The 23,440-nt window shown below is 36.8% G+C and overlaps 1 protein-coding gene across 12 annotated transcripts in view; it reads left to right on the forward strand.

Moving 5' to 3' along the window:
• The window catches only part of ROBO1 (roundabout guidance receptor 1), a 692,513-nt gene that overhangs the window by 261,366 nt on the left and 407,707 nt on the right, over nucleotides 1–23,440 (forward strand). Inside the window, exon 1 of one of the 12 annotated variants that reach the window (XM_085547277.1) lies at nucleotides 5,038–5,103. The exons of the other annotated variants lie outside the window; for them this stretch is intronic. The gene's annotated coding sequence lies outside the window, so the exon portion shown is untranslated. Of the gene's footprint in view, nucleotides 1–5,037; nucleotides 5,104–23,440 lie in introns of those variants that run through there. 12 annotated transcript variants of the gene reach the window in all.

Raw genomic sequence — 23,440 nt, forward strand, 5'->3', positions numbered from 1 at the left:
CTTTATGCATTAGGATATTACAGCTGTTGTGATTTAGAGAAGAGTGTTGATCATAATTTATCTGTGACATGATGTTCTTTCACATTTTATGAAGATATTTCAGGTTCGGGATGAAATTCAGAGCTACTTCTCAGGTATTATATACCACAGCAACAGCTTTTTGGACTATTGCATTTCTGCACATCACAGCCATTGCCTGGGTCTCAGTGTGCTGCAGCTGCTCAGCAAATGCAAAATGCTACAATTACAGACTTTATTTCTCTTTCATTTAGGTTCTAGGGAAAAAGTAGATCTATGCACTGCCTTCCCTAGCTGCTTCACTGAACATAAGTGCTTTTCAAGCAGTATTTCTAAAAACATCAGGATTTTCTTATGCCTTCTGTGTCTTGGCACTGCTGTATTCATGCCTGCTGAAAATTTATCTTTTCACTGCCTTCTAGACTTTTTGGACTATTTCTAAATTAGAATATTCATATGAACAGAAGGTTATTCACTTAATCTCATTCTTATTTGTAAAATAAAAGTTATGGAATAAAAATTATGAGTAATAGTGTTCAGTATACAGTTTTATTTTTTTGTGAGAACGAAGCTGACAGAAGATTACTTTGATGTACTGTTCTGGTTATTCCTCGAAGTGTAAAATGCTCTGTGTAATCTGTGATGCATTTGAATGCTATGAATTGCTTGAAAAGAGTTTTGGTTTGATTTTTAAGAAAAGAAACTGAAAACAGAATCCAGAAATCTCAAATTCCAGGATGTAAAATGATGTTGGTGCTCTTTTATACACACCTGCAAAGCTTTCGTTGTCCAGCAAGTAATTCTTTGCCTGGGTAATGAAAAGTATTAGTCGTTGCAAGCTGAGCCTTAGGAGAAGAATCAGCCACACACCACACAACAATAGCAGTGAATGTGATCATCTTCATCAACTACAAAAAACAAAATACAAAATTCTGGGGAGCATCTAACTGCAATCCTTTGCCACTTTGCCAGAGATTTCCTTGGTCTTCTTGCGTGTTAAACAGGTGTTTCTTTCAAGTGTTCCCAGCTTGCTACATTTTACACACTCTGGACTCTCTTTTGTTCCTGTAGTGCGAGGTATATTAATTGAAAAGCTTAGGATCTTTTTTTTTTTTTCTTTTTCTTTTTTTTTCTTTAGTTTTTCACTATTATGTTGTATGACTTCTTTTATTCATCCCTTCTTGAGTGGAACGTGGGAAGTTCCACCTGAATGTGAGGAAGAACTTCTTTCCTTTGGGCATGACAGAGCACTGGAATAGACTGCTCGGAGAGGTTGTGTAGTCTCCTCTGGAGCTGATCAGAACCTGTCTGGGCACTTTCCTTTGCAACATATTGCTGGGAATCTGCTTTAGCAGGGAGCTGGGCTAAATGATCTCCAGAGGTCCTTTCCAACCCCTGCAATACTGTGTTTCATCTTTGCCTCTGCTTATTCTAATTCATGGATCGTTTCAGAAGTAAAGGATTTACCTGCACTTTATACATATCACAACTGACATCTTGCCAGTGAAGCCAGTTTCATTTTAGTAAAAGCTGAAACTACAGTTGAAAAGCAACATATGCTGTAGCAGGATATGCCTTCTATTATTAAACTGTTGTTCCACAGCACAGAACCAGATGCAAAAGATATTGCTATTCAGTTACAGAACCAAGAGAACAAACTCATGTATACCATACTGGTATAACACCAATGGGTAGACTGACTTATTTTACCATTCATCTGAGGACTCCTTTATCTGGAACCTTAAAAATCAGCAACTAAATAAAGTGATTTCTATGTGGCATGCATTTCTTTGTTTTTGGATTGAAATATGACTTCTTGTAACCTCCTAGGAAGAGTTGTTTTTCAAGTGACATCCACTTCATAAAGCACTTTGCAAAATACATTTCTTTTCAAAACGGACACTTGGAGATTCTGGTGGCTTATTAGTAAAATTTCACATTTTCAAGTTCTTGAAGAACTAAATGCCAACAAAAGAGATTTTTTCTTTACTTTTTAAAATTATTATTATTATTATTATTATTATTATTATTATTATTATTATTATTATTATTATATTATATTTTATTTTATTCTCTGTTATTACAAAGAGAGTACTTGCCTTATTTGAGTCTGGCTCTAACAGCTGAAGATCAAAATAACATCATAAATGTTTACCATTTGAAGAAAATCCATGGTCTTATTTCATAAAAACCATGGATGTAAAAAGGTCTGATCATTTACAGATTTCCAGCAGGGCAACACATTCCCAAGTTCAACATGTCTACGTAAGTCTCACGTAAGTCTATGTGTGTGTTGTTAAGATAAGCTTATTTATTTAGTGAACACAGCTTTCAAGTTAAAATATGGTCTTTATGGCCCATTTCTGTTTTTACTTGAATCTGGTGTACAAATTGGTTTTTGTTTACTGTTTCTGCACTTTCACCTTTTACTTGAGTCAGCAGCTTAGAGAAGATCCAGGGTGCCTTGTGAGCATCTGTAGCACAAAGGGCTGAAAGCTTTTTCTTTCTTTCCTTATGGAATTCAGTGTTGAAACTCAGACATTTAAGTACAGTTGTTGAAAAGCTTCTGTTGTGAGCAGAGCTTGAAAAGAAAACAATGCCATAGCAAGTCACTTGTTCTTTTATTGCTTCTCCCTGTGCAGCCTGCTTTTAGCTGTTTATTTTATGCTGATTAAACAGACTTCTTTCATTAACTGCACTTCCTTAGATATTGTTTCTTCTGCAAACATAGCAAGTGCCAAAGACAGTCATCTTTTGAGTCTGGTTCGACCTGAACTTTTGCTAATCTATTCGCATGTACTCTGTAAATAATAAATATCATTTGATTCCATTAACCTAATTAATCATCCTTGCACAGCAGGAGGATATTTGACTAAGTCAAAAGCACATTTGATAATACATTGTGGAGACAAATAAGCAGCTGGTCGGTAAAAGAAATCCTGAAAAAGATAGGTAAACTTTTCAGACTGTTTCTTTCTATTTGCCAGCCACATTACCGTAAATCTTTTTCTGACATTTAGAAAATATTCCTAGGATTTCTTTGGTAGAAAGCGTTCCATCCTTCAAGGTAATCTGAGTGTTTTTTCCAGCCTTCAGGAAAACAGAATCTCATGGCATGCGCTCTGTAGTGCTGTGCAGATGCCTACTCCCCCATCCCCCCCAAAGTGAGACTGCAGGTCTGACAGGGCAAGTTAATTAGCTAGCTGTGAGCTCTCTTGCAGAGCCACTTGGGTACTTCTGCACAACACTCTTCATTGTGTGAGGTGTATTCACTGTGACAGGACGCCTTCCTGGCTCTGCTCTGGCGCAGGACAGGACTGTACTAACATTCTATTGCCTTTCCCTCCTGTTCTAAGCCAGCCTGCGCTGCTGAGTTTGGCCAAGTGGGTTGTGCCTGTCAGGGACCAAGATGGCACTTGAACTGGATCAGAGCTGGCTGTGGCATAGCTGGACTGGGGCTAGATAAGGATGAAGTGGAACCAGTGTGGGTGTTTTAGAGTCCAGAGCATAGCTATGTAACAACTGTTTAAGTCACCATGGGGTAGTAAAGAATCAACTGCCACTTTAATAAGAGGTAAATGGCCAAGCTATTAGGTGTTTGTTCTTGTTGAATATTACCTCGCCTTGTTTACTCCCACCATTGTGGCTATAGATTTCAGGACTTCCTGAAGATTATAATTTAAGAAGGAAAACAGAGTGTTACTTAGTATCTGAATTCCTTTCAGTCTTGGAAAAAAAAATGAGTGCTCTGACCTTGATCTGGTGTAAATATGTGCTGGTCCAGTGGTTCTCCTCACTTTATGACTTTAGAGATTTCAAAGATCAGAACTGAAGAAAACAATGCAGTTAGTTATTTCCTTATTGCCTGCCTCACCCCAACCACTGAATTTTTATCACTAGCAAAAAAAAAAAAACAAACAAAAACAACAAACTCTTTTATAGTCTTTTCTCATTACCAAAGACCAAATTTTACAAGGTGATCATCAGAGCTGTTTGAAACAAATCAAAGCAAGGAAAGTTTTGTTCCATAGTGACTTTTGAATGTTTATGCAAAAATAAACATAATATTTGCATGATAATAATAATATAATATCAGCATAAAAGTAATGTTGCTTCCTTATCTGTATTGGTGGGTCTCAATTTATATTTTCCTTTCCAATTCACATCTATTTTTATAGCAAAAGTTGAGCTTTATATAAGGACCCATCTAGTGGCTTAATTGACATTCTTTATTTTTAAGAACTAAGTAGTTGTATGTCTTATTTATATTAAGGCCCATAAAATCCAGGTATTTTATTGTCCAGAAAAACAGTTGTAAGACATGTCAGTGACCTTCAACTTTTTTTCAGATCAAATTTTCCTACAATTTCTGTATTCTCATTTCTTCAGTACTTTATAAAAAAAAAAACAAAAACAACAAAAAAAAACCAACCAAAATCAAACAAACCAAAAGCTTCCTCTATAACAATACACATATTGTAACAGAATTTTGGGGGTTGTGTTTGTTGAGCAAACATGAAACTACTGTCTATAGGTTGACTCATTCTTGAAGTCATACTGAAATATATCCAACAGAAACTCAAACACATCTAAGAAGCACTGACCCATTGTTTTATTTATTTTCCAGGCTCCATAAACAAGAACTGCTCAACTGTCTTGTATTTCATGTAGTTTTCAGATCCTTAAAAATGTGTGCAAGAAACTTTGCAAGTAAAAGGTCTGTCAGTTAAGCTGGCTGGGGGTGAGAATAAAATATGATGACCAGGGCTGGGATGTGAAATGCTGTCAGTTTCAGAGCAGTGCAGTGAAGTGGGAAGGTGCTTGTGCCTCTCTTGCTCAGACTGTTTTAGTCTATCTGTTCAATCTATCTATGAAGTCACCACAGGTCCAGAGTAGAGAGAACTTTTGTTACTCATCTGCAAGGTGGCAGCAAAAGATAGCCTTTCTGCAATGAGTGAATATATCCCAGATACAGAACACTCTGAAAGAGACAAGTGATATTATTTGGTGTTTAAGATGGAAAGAAGGAACTTCTGGAACATATCTGGGGAAGGTTAGACCCTCCGCACTCTAAAAAATAAAGAGGTACCTCACTCATCTACTAACCTATTAACCTTGTGATACTCAAGTAGTGTCTTAGAGTTCTCTGCAAGTTATTTTCCTACTGTGGAATAAAGCTTTTGATAATTGAAATGAAATTAATTGAGAATTCAGCTGATACTTTTAGAGCAAGATGAGCATTTTCAACAGAGCTGGCTGAGAGATGCAGTTTGTTTTAAATTTGTATGCTTTAACAAATCCTTCAGGGACACTGAAAAGCTAAAGTAAATCATTAGTTCTGTGAATCTGGTCATTGATTTTTGTTATTGTGTTTTTGTGTGTTGTTTTGCTGTTGTTGTTGTTGCTTGTTTGGTTTTGTTTGCTTTTAGTCTGTTCTTTAGTATACACCAGTGTGTAGTATTTCCATTTTAACTACCATATTTTTTCTAGCACTGTACAAAAGTATATAAACAGACACACTCTTATTCTAAAAACCTCTGAACAGATTGTTGAAGGTTTCCCTCCCATTTTCCTTGCCAGATTTATAGCTAGAGTTGGCAGCAATACCTATAGCTAAAGTTTCTTAACACTTTCTGTTACTAGGTCTGTTTTCAATTGCTTATAATTTTGCCAGCTTCAACTGCTTCCTAGTGTTTTTAGACCTTTTGGCTTGGCCAGTGGTTTTGAGCTTTTATGATACTGGTGAGTTACTTCTGAAGTTTTATGGACCTCATCCTGAGCTGATCTAAATTTGTGTAACTCAAACACTAGGCTTAGCTACACTTTCCTGGATATAGTGCTACAGAAAGAAGCCCAGCTGGTTTTATTTACTTTTTAGAGCATTGTGATGTGAATGAGAATGAGACAGACAGTAAGGAAAATGGAAGGAAGTTGGGCTGGAAACTCTACAGTCATGACATGTAGTGACTTCTTTCTATTATTCTGACTTTTCATGTTGTATAAGCATGTGGATTCCATTTGACTGTAGCCAACTCTGCCCTTCATCAGGCTCAAATTTCTTGCTATTGCAAAAGCAAGCTTGAGGGAGTTATCCTCAAAAAGAAAAACTTCAGTCAGTAACTGAGTGCATTTTTCTTTTATACGGGAGATGTAGAAGTTCCCTCCTTTATTCAAGCAGACCGACATTTGTGACCCCCTTTAGACTGAGCTTCCCTGCCTGCTGTAGGAGCAGCTCCTCTGGGATGCCTGAATTTCTGCTGTTGATCTGAAATAGCACAATGTCTGTAGCAGGAGGTTTCCTTCAGTCTGAGTGCCAGATAAGGGCAGCAACAAATACTGCAGTCAGAACAAGACTGATTTAGTAAAGTGGGTTGCTACACTTCCAATGGCAGCAGTAAAGCTGTGCACACTGAGAGTTCACATTTACTGCCATAAGGACTATAAGGATTTTCTCAATTTTATGAACATAAATAATCTGAATGATAATTTCGTCGGAAGGATCTGAGACTTTCAACAGTGTTTTATTTTCATAAAATGGACCTAATCGCCATATACTTTGCTAGTTCTGCAAATAAACATTCTAAAAATCTGACAGAAAGCAGATGAACAGTATCAAGGAAAACAGAAACATTTAAAACTAGTCAGTGTTTTCCAGCAAAAAAGTGAGAAGGACCTTGCTGTATGTTTGCAAACTGATCAATATTCACCTCCTCAGGTTCTTAGGGCTCAGAGCAGATTTTCTTTTCTGTGATTCAGTTTCACCATGCTGAGATTTCTGGATAATTAATCATGTAACTTACTGTAATTATGACTTTACCATTCAGTTTATTTTTTTACCCTTTAATGCACATCTGAGTGTTTGCATTTAATATTGTTCTGAACTTGATTTCATATGTCATTCAGAAGTGATGTGCATTTTTAAGTAACTTTAATGCCCTTCTCCATTCATTTACTCTGTGATTTCAACTTTTGGACTTTATTCTGTTTTCTCGTCAGCTTTTCATCTTTACCTGTCTGGAAGCAATAGTTCCTTTTAGACTGAATTTGTGCTTATTCTGTTTCAGGTATTTACAGGTTACAGCAGACAAAGTCTTTGTGTAGTAGACTGTATTTATTTAATTTCCAGTACTTCACTGAAGGTGTCAGTATTTTCAAGGAGACTCCAGTGTTGCTGAATCAATTTTATGTACTTAGTAATATGGATAAATCACACTTGCAATAATTTAAAAGAGATACAATTAAATACTTAAAGTTCTGTTTACATATCTGAACTCTTAGTAGAGTACAAGTAGTAATGAAGTAATGACACAACTGTTGCATTTTCCTTTACGAAAGTTAGGGGCTGGGAGAAAGACTGATGCAGCAGCTTATTATTCACATCAAAATCTGTTTTAGATTGATCATGCAGAGACAGTATGTTGTGCTGCTTGAGGGAAATTAGGGAGAAGATCGATACAAAGAAAGATAAAAAGACATGTACAAAAACCCCAAACAGATTAAATATAACCTGAGCCCATTCTGGAATACAGTTCACTTTGTGGTGTCAGGCATTGCTGTCCTGGCCCCACCAGGGATGTGCGCTGCTGCTTCAGTCAGCATTTCTGCTGTCTGTAGAGCTGAGGTTTGAGTGCTGCACAAAAACAGTTTCCAGACAGCGGGTTTGTTTAGACCAACAAATCAATACTTTGATATTATCTGTGCGTACAGCTGTTCCCACTCTGCTCCCCAGGAGAGCCAGTGCCACAGTAATCATTATAAAATGTGCAACTTTGTAGAGGAAAAATGTTCAAATTACTTGAAAAAGTAGTGAGCTACTTCTCAGGAGACTCTCTTCTTATTCCATTTGTAATAACATAATGCATGAATCTAAGACCTCCTGAATGTATTTACTTAACTGGGTTTTCGAAGAAGGCCACCATTTCAGTTTGGTCTTTCAGAGACTGCCATAACTTTCTGAAACACTCATCCTGCTTTGCTCCTCCTTCACCACTGAGAATTCTGATTCTTTATTTCCCCCTCTCTGCCTCCAGTCAACTCCTGGTACTGGTTAGTGAACACATCTTTTAGTGATACAATCCATGTCTCTCATTGTGCATGGGTGCAGAACTCACACCTTTGAGTTCAGACACGCTGACCTAGCAGGATGCAAGATGGGGTAGCCCTATCATCCCTGGATCACTAGGTGTCAAGATCTGCTTTCAGACTTTATGTCAAAATGTTGAATACTATCTTTTTCTTTTCTTTTCTTTTTTCTTTTTCTTTTTTTTTTTTTTAATTTTTATTTTCTTTTTAATTTATTTATTTTTCCTCCAGAGTGTACTAAAAGGTAACTTAGGAGAACAGCAACGCTCCAGCAGTACCCAGTAATGTGCTCTTGATAGCTAAGAAATATGCAGGTTCCTCTTACCGGAATATTCTATTTGCTTGTTGTTGGCTCTTGTAATCAGGTGAAAATATAAACTACTCCCCTTTCTCTGTTTTTTATGCTGTCCTCATGCTCAGATGATCTCTTGGTAAACCAAAACAGCACAGAAAAGTAGTAAAGGGAGAAAGCTAAGAAGGGCAGATTTTTTGCTTCATTAGTGAGCCATGTCAGCTCACTATTAAGTTATGTTAATACTGCAATCAGTGCCAAATAGGTGCAGGTATCTGGGAACAACAGTATTGGGAGACAGCAAGTCATGGACTGCCTCTTTCAGCAGCCTTTTAGGTCAGTTGAGCTGTCTTGCCTGCCATCACTCTAAATTTTGTAGTCTTTTTATGCCGGCACAGACATGCAAAGTGTGTGACCCACAATCTGGCCCTTCATATTCTTGAGAAAAGTCTCCCAGGAGGAATAGTATTTGAAGGAGAACACAAGATGACTCTTCTAATGGACCACAAAGTGCTGACAGGCTGCTTTTAAAACAAACAAAAGCTAAAACTACTGAAAATCTTCACTTGTTTTCATTTGCTTTTGGATTTTAATTCCTCCAATGTGTGTAGCTGTCATACATAATATTAAAATTCAAGAATATTTTAGGTCATCAGTCTGTTACTTACAGGATTAAAAAATTGTCTGAAAAGATATTATGATCTGTCTGGAAGGCCACTGAAAATGTATCCTTCTTGTAGTAGTTAATCTCCACATCTGCCCATATACAATGCTTTCATGTGATCTGTCCATGTTGTTTTTTAGGCTTAAGTGACTGATGCTAGATAAAGATTATATAGATCAAATGGGAAAGAAGTGCGATTATTTTACATACAATATAAAATTCAAAAAGCATGCTTTCATCTACCCACTCATTTAATTAAAAAAAAAAAAAAAGAGAGAGAGAGAGAGAAAGTGGGGGGAGAAAGGTGTCAGACCTCCATACTCAGGGGATAATTATCTTCTCCTGCACAGTGAATTACATAAGAAATGTTGAACTCATCAATATGAGAATATTGCCCCAAGTTATAAAGAGAAAAAAGTAGAGGGTTGAAACTAAGAACAAAGGCTTGTCAGACTAAAATGGATACAGCTGTGCCTACAATTTTAATACTGTTCTTAAGGAATTGTACTCAAACTTCCAGGAAAAGTATTAGGTGATCACTAAAGCGGACGTTACTACAATTTAGAAATACAGCAATAGCAGAGTGTTTTTAAATTAGATTTGGAGTATCATTCTTGCTTAGGTATGCTATACTACTGCTTGTATTTTAAACACTGGCACTCATTTGGCCACACCTTGCCATAAGCTCAACATCTGAGAGCTGCAGCAGCTGCTGGGATATTAGAACACGTCGGTCACTCCGAGCACCCCTGCACTAAAACCTCAGAGGAGTATGGTAGCTAATAATGGATGTAACTGAGATTTTAAAAGAAAAACATCTTCATCAGCTGCTGTTTTTTTTATCTTTTGAGAATATTAAATGATTTCCTGAGCTACTTCCGTGGTAGGAATAGTTGGTAATTCAACACATGCAAAGCATGGGAAGGATTCTGCCTGAGAAAATCACTTGCAAAATCCCAGTAATTTTGCATGCAAATCAACATAATATTGGTTGTTCTTAGTACAAGTCAATATGATTGATGACCTTCTTTCAGGGTAGTCGATTTGCTTTATTGAGGACTTCTAAACAGTGACTGATAGCTCTGTAAGTCAAAAGAAAAAAAAAAAAAAAAAAAGGAAGAAAGAAAGAAATAGTTTAAAGCACTGTGAGTAAAAGTATGTAACATAAAATAACATATTTTGAAATCAGAATACTTACCAAAAAGTTTCATGAAAACAATAAATCTCTGCACTTCCTCTTCTGAGGAAGAATGTATAGCTAGAAAGTTTTAAGTCTTCATGACAATACAGTATTTGTTTTGTGTGTTTGATGACTGCTAGGATATAAGTTTCTTTATTTATTCTCTGTGTGTAGTATCACCATTCAAAACAAGCCATTACCGCTTAAAATACAGTGATATGTTTATCTGTCAGAAAACAAAGCATATAAACTGCACAGAATGTCTTCAAAAGCACGTGTCTTATGTAAGGCAGAAAGCATTTTCAAAGGCATAAGTGGTAGGAGAAAGCAAACTGCTGTGACTGTGGGACGCAGATCTCCCACTACCATACTACCTTCTCCAGGTCTCTCTGTGGCCTGAACTTCACTGGCAGTCACAGACTGGTGAAAGCCAGCAGACACCATTTGATTTTTCTCACTTGGTCCACCTGCCTGCTTAGAGTAGGGTCAGCTATGGGAGGTTGCTCAGGCCATGTTCAGTTGGGGTTTAATCCTCTCCAAGGATTTTTCTGCACTTCCTAATACTTAAAATGTACTCTGTTCATGCTACTGGTTCTTATTAGGAGCATCTCTCTCCAGGAGCAGTTCTGCCTGGGAACTACACACAGATTCACAAGCTCCATGTCCCTTTGTACCTTTTCTAAATTGTACCTGGCATCTTTCAGTAGGCATGCAGTTTCATAGGCAGAATGGACCACTGCAGAGCTCTTCTTTCTGTACACTTCTGCTGGCTTGGTTCTTTCCAGTCACCTAGTACAAGGCTTATTACTATGTGGATGCATCTTCAGCCACATAAGGGATCTGATCTAGCTAAAAGCAACATTCTGTGTTTCTATTTATATTTATTTATTTTTGAAGGATGTGAGATTACCTTTTAGCTGAATCTGTTTATGACTGAAGAGAAGCAGCAGAACTGCTGAAGATCAGAGGTAGGCTGAGGCTTCTCAAGAAAATGTAACCTGCAAATGGAGGCTGCTAGGCTTTTCATTCTTCCCTCCTGAGCTTTTTTTGAAGATACTATTTTGCCCCCTTTTATTTGTGTGCACTGGTGTTTCTACAGTCAGTCTTCTCCCCTGTGGACTAAGCGTGTAGCTAAATGAACCTATTTGTTTAAAGTTGAAATCCCTTTGGATTTATTTCATCTTGTTTTAAATCCTAATGTTAGTGTTTGCAAAGAACTACTGCTTGGAACGCTGGGAAATGAGGTGCCTGCTTTTTCACAAATAAATTCTGCTTTAGTACAGACAATGGCTAGGATACCATTTCAGTGATAGAAATCAACAGTAGGTTGGTTGTCTTAGAACAATTCTCTGCTATAATCCTCTGATTCAGGTGTCTCTGGCAAATGTATTCATACCTTCTCTGTGACCGCATGTTATGAAAACAGCGTTTCAATATTACTGTTCAACCTAAGGTAACATTACTAAAAAGGACTTGATAGTGTTAATAAATTTATTTTAATATCTTCACCACAGCTTTATTTATCAACATTGGTAAGGTGCTATTATGAAGTAATAGAAGTAGCTGTTATTAGGATGTCAACAATAGTTTCTATTAGTTATCTGCCAGTTATTAGTTGTCAACCATAGGAGGTTGAAAAATATTATGGGACTTCTGTGTCTGTGGTATTAAAAATTATGAGTCCACACCCTTCTATCCTCGCCCCTCCCCACTGTATACTGTTTATGGTTAGGGAAACAAAAATACAGTGATACCAATATATCCATAGGTCACTAAAAATAATGCCTCCAATTTAGTTTCATGGAGACCACAACAGATATAAAGAGCATCACAATGCTATTTGTATGAATTAAAAAAAAAAAACAAACAAACTCTCAGCTAAAAAATGCTATTATTCAACACACTCATCACAATTAGTTATGCATTTTTGCCAGCAATGTACAGGAGCCTGCATGCCACACTCATAAAAGTCTGTACCTCTGGTTGGTCTCCAGAAACATTCAGCAAGTGTCAATGAATGCCAATGGGGATGTTTTTTTTCCGTGTAAAGAAATTCAGTGACACAATTTTGCATTATCCACACTGCCATGTTAGATACCATTCTGTCAGAGGGCACCTCTGCTGTTATGGTGGACTGTACAGTGGACAAAGAACTGGCTGAAGAACCAAGTCCAGAGAGTGGTGGTCAATGGCTTAGTGTCTGGATGGAGATCAGTGATGAGTGGCATTCCACAAAGATCAGTGCTGGGACCAATACTCTTTAATATTTTCATTAGTGACATTGACAGTGGGCTCAAGTGCACCCTCAGCAATTTTTCTGATGACACCAAGCTGTGGGGTATGGTTGACACACTAGAGAGGCAGGATTCTATCCAGAGGGACCTAAACAGACTTGAGCAGTAGGCCCAGGTGAACCTCATGAGGTTCAACAAGTTCAAGTGCATGGTCTTGCACCTGCATTGAGGCAACCCCCACTACCAATACAAGCTGGGGTATGAATCATAGAATCAAATAATTGCTCAGGTTGGAAAAGATCAAAAAGATCAATGAGTCCAACCACAACCTAGTCATACTAACCTAACTAACTATCCTCCACTGAATCATGTCCCTGAGCACCACATCCAACTGGTTTTTAAAAACATCCAGGGATGGTGACTCAAACACGTCCCTGGGGAACCTATTCCAGTGCTTAACAACCCCTTCTGTAAAGAAGTGTTTCCTAATATCCAACCTAAACCTAGCTTGGCACACCTTGAGGCTATTTCCCCTCATCCTGTCACCTGTCACCAGTGAGAAGAGACCAACCACACTCTTTCTGTAAGCACATTTCAGATATTGAAAGAGATTTTGAAAGCCTCCTTTTCCGCAGACTAACCAGACACATTTACTTCAGTCTCTACTTGTAGGGCATATTCTCCAAGCCCTTTTTTAAATCCGCTCCAGCACCTCAATATCCTGTCTGTACTGAGGTGTCCAAAACTGAACACAGTACTTGAGGTGGGGCCTCACCAGTGCTGAGTACAGGGGCTGGGTTTCTTCCCTAGTCCTGCTTACCACACCATTCCTGATGCAAGCCAGGATACCATTGGCCTTCTTGGCCACCTGGGAACACTAATGGCTCATATTCAGCTGACTGTCCAACAGTACACCAAGGTCCCTTTCCATCAGACAGCCTTCCAGCCACTCCTCCCCAAGCCTGTAAGGTTGCCTGGGGATTTTGTGACCAAAATGCAGGACCCGACACTTGGCCCTATTGAAACTCATACAATTTGCCTTGGACCACTGATCCAGTCTATCCAGGTCAAAAGAACTGAATGCAGCCTTGCCTGCATTCAAGAGACCTGGGGGTACTGGTGAATGGGAAGCTGGACATGAATCAGCAGATTGCCCTTGTAGCCCAGAAAGATAACTGTATTCTTTGAGGATTCTATGAAAAGAAGATACGTGGATAGGTAGGAATTAGGAAATGTTATTCTCTTGTTTACAATTTTGCAGAACATATGGCTCATTTGACAGAGTTCCATCTTTTCCTTCTCTGTGTGACTTTGCATTGCTGGAGGAGTTGATCAGTAAACTGTACAAATCAATGGGATGTCTTTCCAGTGTTTAACAGATAGGTATGAATGAGCTTTACATAGTCATTATGTCTGCACTACTAATGAATATTTGTGACCACAAGGCACAAAAGATCAGAGAAGAGAAGGGCTGCTCTTCTGACTTGCAGCTGGTTGCCTCAGCTCCATCAGACTTGATTACTGAAGGGAAAGGGAGTGGTAGTCTGATGATTTCTAATCTCCTCCAACATCAGTAGGTCCGGCATACATAAAGTGAGATGGAGAAGAAAGACATTTAGACTTTCCGAGCAAATGGAGGGTGCTTTGTGGTTGGAGATACCACTTCTTCTATGTCCTTCAAACGTAATTACAGAGAAATCTGCCTTATCAGTATGGTAAAGGCACCTATACAGGAACCTTCTGGGGTTTTTTTTGTTTGTGTGTTTGTTTGGTTTGTTTGGTTGGTTCGTTTTGTTTTTCCCTCTATTATTTACACGTTCCTGGACTAGTTCTCTCAAGTCTCAGTGTGTCGAAGTTTTATGACATTTTCACTATGGAAGGGTTGTATTTCTGGATAACTGAATTTCTTACAAAGCATATGAGCATATGAAGGGCTCCACTTTCAAAAATTACATGTACTTATAAATCACTTGGAACTGGGTGAGAGTTTTGGCTCTAGGGACAAAGCTTATTGGGGATTCTTACATTTTTTATTAGACTAGGTGACACAGTTGGAAAGTACAGATTTCATGGCTCACAGGCACCAAGGTCAGAAACAGCAAACTTCAAGCTAATCACAGAACAGAAGAGTTGCTTCAAGCTTAACTTAATTATATTAGGGAATTAAAGAGAGAACACTTGTTGGTACTTTTCCGAGCAGAGGCGAGTGTGAGCAAGTGAAGTCTTGATAAGGTCATAGAAAGTCTTTAACACTTTGTAAATGAGAAGTATTGAGAAGAGTAAAATGCTTTTAATAGCAAATCTCTTGCTGTTAGGAAGAATAGTTCTGAGACCAAAACAGATGCAAAGACTGCCTTCCTTCGTCTCTAAAGGCTAAAGCATCCTCATTCATCCTTCTAGCTATAACTCCCTGCCCAATTTCTACTATATTTCTGTTTAAATTCCTGTTGCTTGCCCTAGTCTCAAATATATTATTTAGCAAATTCTTAGGTAATTCTGAAAATGCATTACATTTTCATCAGCTGTTAAAAGCAAAAATACTTGCAAGACATTGAAGATTATTAATCAAAGAGAAATCATTTAGACATAAGTTAGGAGAAATTATTACTAGATCTTTCATATGAATGTTCTGTTACTTGCACAGTTCTATAAATGTACATATTTTTGCAAATAAAGGGAAAAATCAAATTCATCATCAGTTACCATCCAAACTGTGCAAAGATGTGGCTATTTTAGGGGGAAAAAATGAAAAAATGGAGGGGAAAAAAGCAAAAACACCAACAGCAACCCCCCAAACAACACAACAAAAAACAAAAAAGAAAAAAAACTAAAAAACAAAACAAAACAAAAAAAAACAACCCAGAGAGAAGCTCTAACCTGTTTTAAATGACTAAATCAAACATAGTGCAGCTGGGTCTATGCTTTCCCTCTTGGGATAATTAGGGAAGGGAACATCAAGCAGCCATAAATTTTGTATGCTTAGATTGGTCATGTAAAGATGCTAGTTTCCCTAACTGATTGAATACTATTTCAGTTATGTTTTATTTATAGTGGTCTTCATACAGATGGCATGAACTAGTAATTTTATGTTTACTGAAGAACAGCAGTACAACAGTATAGTCCAAGAAGGATTAAAAGTGGAGATGAAAAAGCAACCACTTCTGAGTTCATGGCCTTTGTTAAATGAAATGGATGAATCAGATTAAGAAAGAAAAAGCATACATTAAAAAATAAATAAATAAATAAATAGATTTAATCTCACATTAAGTTAATATGTATGACATACATAATACAGAGATGCCTAGAACTTTTGATACAACATTAACATAAAGACCCTCTGGTTACAACTTGCTTATTAAAAACTTTAGGTTCTTATTAGCAAAGATCCCTAGATCTTACTAAGACATCAGAATTTTTAGGATTATTCTCCTAAAGGCATTGAAGAATTTACCAATTCACTGATAAAACATACACAAACTTGGCTGTCAAAATGAGTCTTCTTTTTGTGAATACATTGCATGAATGAACAGTTGCAAACAAGAACTCGTCAATAAACATTTGATGCATCAAAGCATGGATAAGGCAAGTTCTTCTTTTGTTCCATGACCATTATGTTTTAAAAGCAACTGTTTACAATTATTACAGCATATGTGCTTCCATGTGTATACTGTATATTAGTGAATAAATATGCAAATGCATCTTCTGTCCACTAACTTGGAAAAGACAAATTTTACTTCAAAGCAGATAGCAACTTCAGAGAACTGTTAGACACTTCTGTATGTATCTATGGAAAAACATGCCAGTGTCTAATTATATGGGGAGAAAGAGAATTGATTTTTGTTCCAGCTAACAGGACAGATTTTCACAGGTGTTATCACAGACTACATTTGATGTTATCCAAAAGTAAAATAAACTATTTTTACTACATTATTATTGGGATTTTCATATCTTGTTGTATAAGTAATTTTTAAATCTCTTATTTTTCATTTTTTCTACCCATATTATCTAGGAGGCAAAAAATATAGAACCTCTGTAAGAAAGAGAAGTACTACTTTTTCCATCTTTACAGCTATATATCAAGCTTTTAGTTCACATACACATACATTCATATGGATATCACATTAGCAGAGCTGATGGAAGAGATCGAGGACATTATGAAATACAGTCCTGATTCATCACCAAGCAAATTATAATTTCCTTGATCATCTCCATAAAAACTGGTGACAGTACATTATCACACACTTATGAGAAAAAATGAACAGCATGGCGTAAAAAAGCAGGACAATTAATTAAATAATATGCTTGTTCATCTTGCAGGTCAAGCAGTTAATTGCACCAAGAATTGCTTTGAAATCATGCATGCCTCAACTTAGACCTTTTGCCTCCTGAGAGAACCCCTCAGGTCTAACCAAGTATCACGCTTCCCGGGGATGCCAGTCTAATGCTAGCTAATCCTGTTAGCAAGTATAATAGATACAGTGATATCTGGAAATCTGAATCTATATTCAGTAGTACTACATACCGGTGTAGGAGGAAAATGAAATCTTTGTGGCTTCCTGAACATGAGAGCAAAGTATGATTCATGGTTAAAATTAGTGCCATTTGCTACAATAATTCATACTTCACAGAGTAGAGAAATAACTGCAAGCTGGGATTAAAGATTTTTCAATTACTGTGTACATTTTTGATATGCAGTCAAATTTGGTTTTGAATGAGTTTCATGCTTTTCAACTCCCTGTGTTCCTGTACATATGGGAGTCTAATTTTCCAGTACAGTTTTCCTTTTGGAAATGGCATTTTCTGTATAAATCTCTGTCAGAATGGGATAATTATAAGCATTGATTTGATTTTTTTTTCTCTGTTTTAAAAGGTAGAAATAAATTCCTTCTGATTCTGAATCTTGAATCTTTAGAAAATGTTCCAACAATGGAAAACAGTCTACAGTTGAGTAGCTCACCCCTTGTAGGCTTTGGTCCTTCCTTGAAATAGACAGTCTAAGCACGATCCCATGCTACTAGAATGTCAGTAGAGTAATGCAAAGACCAGGTCCAATTGAGTTGTAAGATTTGTTTTGGAGTTCACTGATTTGAGATAATTCAGATGGAATTGTATTATGAGCACTCTGTTGTATATGTTGTAATATTGTTTGTTGCTTATACTCTAGCATACTGCATATATTATACTAGCATATATTTTACTAATTTCTATGTGTGCTTTCCATGAAGAAGTTGTTTGACACACATAATTTCAAGTTGCTAAATATTGTGGTTAAATAAGGCTGCCTTTCAAAATGCATTTTATAGAAGTACTGTTATCAGAATTTCAAACTGTTAGGAAAAAAATAAAAAAGTAAAGCCTGAGAGGATTGTTCAAAATCAATATTTACAGTTTTGGAAATGTTGGTAAGGTGTCAGAGTTTCCTTAGCTCTGAATAAGTGAGTTTTTAACTTTACAGGCCATTAAGAGTCCTCAAAACATTAGTAAGTAGACTTGTGCCTGTCACAACAAAATGACTTTGTATTAGATGAAGAATATACAACTCAGTGTATATTCCTGTCTACATCCAAGCTGTTGCAAAGAGTTTTTTTGCTCTCTCTTCAATGCAATAAAAATGTTTTTCAATTTCCTGTTAGAGTTCCTTTTAGAAACTGAAATCCGCCCTTCTTTACAAGAATCCCATCTTTTTAGAGGGTATTATGATGCACAAAGATCCAGTAGGATCAGGTGATCTGCTACAAGTTCATACCATACAGTGCAGTATGCTAATAAACCATATACACCAAATTTGAAGGAAAATACAGTAGGCATACTGCTATTAAAAAAAAAAAAAACCAAAAACCAAAAAAAACCCCAAAAACAAACAAACAAAAAAAAACAAAGTTCAATGTATTTAAACAAAGCTAACTTTGCTTAAATGGAATCAGCTTTGTTCATGAGGAAGGAAAAATATCGTGTTGCTAATGCAGAGGTCTTTAAACGATCTAAATGCTTCTGGTTAGTACATGTAGGTACTTCTGGGATTTACATTTCTGAAGGGTTGCATACAGTTTATGTTGCCATCTCTGTAAAATTGAAAAGAACTTTCTGTCTTCATAATTCTTTTCAACCTCTGTGTTCAACAGTTAGGGAAAGCAGATTGGTTTTCCAAGGATGTTCTGTTGATAGCCATTCTTTCCTGGTATCGTGACTCAATAATTATTTCTTGAATAACAACCATCTATATGCCTTTGCAGGCCCTGTAGTATAGACTGTACATGCAGTAACTATTACTGTACAAAGCTTCAACACTGTAAATGCATTAAAAAAAAAAAAAAAAAAAAAAAAAAAAGAATCAATGGAACGGAAAGCCATTTAAGAGGCCAAAAGTTTCCCATTTTATTTGTGGAAAGTCTTCCATAATAATATGTTAATAACATAACTTATTTATTTCAAAGCTAGGCTAGCTTTTTTGATATGGCATTTACTGAGATGCCATTTTATACCTTCTGCAAAAGGCCATGTATTCATTGAAAAGATCATTGCTTTTCCAATGTTTCTGTCCTTCTTTCTTCTGTTAGTTTGGAGGGCATTAGTTGATATTTTCAAAGACATGAATAGAGCTGAGATCACCTGATGTTTTTTCTAGAAGTGCTGCATATGTATTCCTCAGGAAAAAACTGATATATTCTTCATAAAAGAATGGTTTTATTGCATCAATATAACTCTTTGTGCTTGGTATTTTCTGTGGGATTGATTGCTGAAAAGATAGAAAGACTGATTAAAAAATGATTTACTCATCCACATCTCCAGGTATTGTAGGCTGTGTTTTTCATGGGAATAGAAATTCCCTTTTTGACTCATTCATTTCATGCTGGTTCAACGACTTCATGTTGCTTGTAAGTCACAACCTGCATGCTTCTAGCCATTTGCTAGGAAGAACTTCAAGTTTGAGCCATGAAGAAGATATTCATAATAGTTGTGATTGTTAAGGATGTTGGAATGGGTTATTTTGCTGTCTATTAAAGTCTCTCTTATCTGTAATCAAGGAATTTTTATTTAAGGGGATGAGAGGAATCCCAGGCTACAGATCAAGAAAGCATTTTAAAGAATATATCAAATTTTATTGAATTCACCACTACTTAGAGTGAAAATAAGTATGTGCTTAGAAAGTTAGTTTTAGAGGGGTGCTTTCCTGGGTTGGGACCTCTATTGAATCAGAGTCCTATTTAGTCTACATTCTTAAATTCTTGCTCATTTCTCTTGTGAATACCTTGCTGTCTTAGTTGTTATGAATAGGGCTCTTTGTTTTCTGTATCTGGAATTTAGTCTAAATAATGACCTCCAATGAAGTACTTCTGTAAGGTCACAAATGCCTCTCATAGCCAAGCTAAAATAAACACCCTAAATAATGATATTTTATTTTTTATGGACTTAATATATCACTGACATATATTGAAAGTTCCACAGTAAGGGAATGGCAACTCACCACCTCCATTTCATTGATCTGCAGACTGCTTTTCTTCTGAAGAGGTTTCTGTTTGCAAAGAACTGATCTTGAATAATCATGTGTGGCTATTTCAAAGCCAGCAAGTCTCTTTCAGAAGATGGTTAAAACAGGCTGAATCAATATTGGTGACAATCCCTCTGCAAAGCACTGTAGATACTACTTATTTTGGAGCACATGCTTCTGATTCAGAGTGTCATGGTCTGTGTAGATTCTCACTTGAGATGTCTAAGCAGAAGATCTGCATTTTCCATTAAGGAAAAATGATAAACTGAAATCCTGCACACTGTGTTATCTGATACCATTATTAGGGAAGTCTGCAGCTGTCCATATTTTCTCTCCACAGCACGTGTCACTGTGGCAAATGGAAAATATTTTCATCCTCTAGGATTACAGAGCTGCTGAAAAGCCATAAACAAAATATAACTAGAATTGTGTATATAAGTGACAGTTAATGTGATCTCAGAAAAAAAGCAAGCTAGAAAGAAAAAAATAAACAAAAGCACAAAGCAAAATTTATGCTTTCTTTTGAGATAATGTGTTTCAGAAAGAAACCCTAAGCAGATTATTACACAGATCAGTGAAAATGTTTTGCTTCCATCGTTCTCAAACTAAATGCAAACACACAAACCTGTGAAAAATACTGTAGAAAGAGGTGGATGTGTATGCATATCCATGTAAAAAGTAAAGTGCCAGTGGGTGAAGTGGGGTTCACTTAAAGTCATCCATACCAGTAAACAGATGCGTCTATGTTAATGCACTTTAATGGTTTTTCTACCCATACCATTTGACAAACATGCATTCCTTATTGATAAAAAGGAGATACTTCAATACTCACACTTGAAGATCTGATTTAGAATCAAAGTGCTTTTTCAAGGTGGAACAGAAAAACTGGGTCTTTATTCTTCATGCAATCTTGCTAATCCCTGTCATGGTGGTATTACTATTTACTGGGGAAGAGAAGGTGGCCTTAGAGTGTTTCTCAATGTTTTTTTGTCCTGGAGAAGAGTAGAGTTTAGCTGAGTTTAGCTTCTTGTTTATATGCTGAGGAAAAGATATAGCACATGAAAAGCCTCTGCTTTTCATACTGAAGATGTTTGAAGTGAGTACTGAATTTTAACCAAATTACCTCATGTATCTCCCCAAAGTCATGGCTTTTATCAACATGATGTGGCAAAGCATAAGCATGTTGCCTGTCCTCCTGGTTTCCATCAAACCCTTGCAGAGCATGGCTACTGAGGATATCAGGATTACAGGCTTCCGCTTGTGGGGCATCATTTTGGGACTGTTGCGTAGCAGTGATTTGGGTATTCCTGAATGAATGCTTGACAGCTTAAATAGGGAAATGATAGTCAATGTGTGTGTGTAAGAAGGGTGAGTTCACTGAGGTGACATCGTAATGTAAAAAAGGTATATGTCAGTGTCAGAAACTGCTCATGCAGCTAATTAGAGGAGACTTGATAATCTTTTTTTTCTTTCATTGAGTTTTTGAACAACAAGAACAACAAGAAAGAAAAAAAAAAAAAAAAAAAAAGGAGTTAAACTAATAAAGATGGTGACTGGGGAAAGGGCTTTGATTTCAGTCTTGGAATCTGTATGTACTTGAGTCCAGCAGAAAGCAGTGCAGCTGGGCTGTGCTGGCAGCCAGCCACTCCCAGAGCAGGAGGAGTTGAACCCATGTTTCCCAGTCCCTGGTGCGCCACCATGCAGGAGATTCTGTGGGTGTTTGTTACAAGTGCAAGTGAACCAAACTCCGTGTGGCATGGCCCCGGGTCTTGTTAGGTGTAAGGCTGTTGCCTGGGAGCAGGCTCCGAAATGCGTGATCTTTACAGAAGGCCTTACCTTTGTGGCTAAAGAAGGTTTTCTAATTCACTTCCATTGCGTTTCCAAGTATTAAAACTAGTGTCTATAAATAAATTCACCTAAACATGTAGGAACACAGAAAACAATATCTTAGGGTTAAAAAAATTAATAGTGAAGATATATACTACCTACTGTTAATAAAAAAGTGACATTGTTACTACTTAAAAAGTTATCTGATAGATGTGATTTGGTAACCAGCTGGGACTGAATGTTCACCTCCTTACTCAAAGCACACAATAGAAATATCAAAACCTGAAAAAGATTAAAACTACTCTTTTCCGTAAGAGGTGACAGGAAGGCCACAGTCAGCAGGGTTGAAAACACATATTTCACATCACAGACATCAAACGCACATGATGTATTTCTAGCATCAAATCTATCCATTGCATTAAATTACATTTTCAAAGATGCACTACTGAATAGCTTTGATTTACTATCTGTGTTTTGGTGATTAAGAGGTACTATTTTTTATTTTCCTTTCTATCTTTTTTAGTTCTGCCCCTTGGAAAGAAATGTTACATGAGCAGAAAGTAGCTGAGCATTTTTCATGAAGAAATTATCTTTTGCTTGAGTTTAATTCCTATGAACAAAGTGCTAGGGTAAAAAGTGATTTTACAGTGTTAATAGAAGGGCATTGGGAACTATATGTGTTTAGAAACTGTACAAAATGGACATTCAAATATTTGAGACTTTTTCAACTAAGGGAAACAGTTTTGTGTTTACAATTGGGACATGGGTAAGATTCTGTTTTACTGGATCTGGCTATCATGCAATTTTGAATTTTACTTTCCTTTGGTTTGTGCAAGGATTACCCTTGTAGATATAGACTACACCTCTTCCTGCTGGTTTATTCTTTGTACTTTCCCCTAACATAACATAGATGTATACCACATGGTGCCTGTTTGTAGCATGTGTTCAGAATATTCCATCTTATTTTAATTTCTAATTATCTAATTTATCAATTACATATCCAGAAGGAAACAATTCATTGTATGAGATACGCAGTAAAACACTTTCAAGTTTGTTTTTCTTATCTACTTTGGAATATGACCTCATGAAATGTGGCCCTATGAGAGGAGCCATAGCAATTCAGCATGGCTACAGCTGAAGTCTGGATCCACAGGGTCATCACAATGTCCGATGGAAGTGACTAGTTGTGTCTCCAAGTGGTACAATGATGTCATTCCCTTGCGGGGAAAAACAAACAAGCAAAAAAAAAAAAAAAACCAACACAAAAACACAGCTAAGCTTAGGCTTTGGAGATGCTGATCAGAGTGGTATAATAGCATGAAGTATGAAAATTCCTGACAGTCATGGCTGCTAAGATAATGTATAGTTTAAAAGAATGTGGAAAATTTTAAAAAATCTATCTTTATGATAGCATTCTCTTGCATTCACCTGCCTTGCAGCTTGGGTATTTTAATTGTATCGGTTTGGGGGGATGGCACCTGAATGACACACTCTCACTTATTATTTTGAAATATAGCAAGGTGTATAATTAACACAATAGGGTGACTGCATGAATAGCTGGCTAGTGTAATGAATTTCTCATTCAGAAGCTTAGATGGAGCTAACATCTATTTTACAAAGGAACAAATGGCTTATAGGAGCAGGTGGCTGTTCA

Source organism: Coturnix japonica, chromosome 1, assembly GCF_054131305.1.
Source record: "Coturnix japonica strain WE chromosome 1, WE-NBRP24, whole genome shotgun sequence".
NCBI classification, from domain to species: Eukaryota; Metazoa; Chordata; class Aves; order Galliformes; family Phasianidae; genus Coturnix; species Coturnix japonica.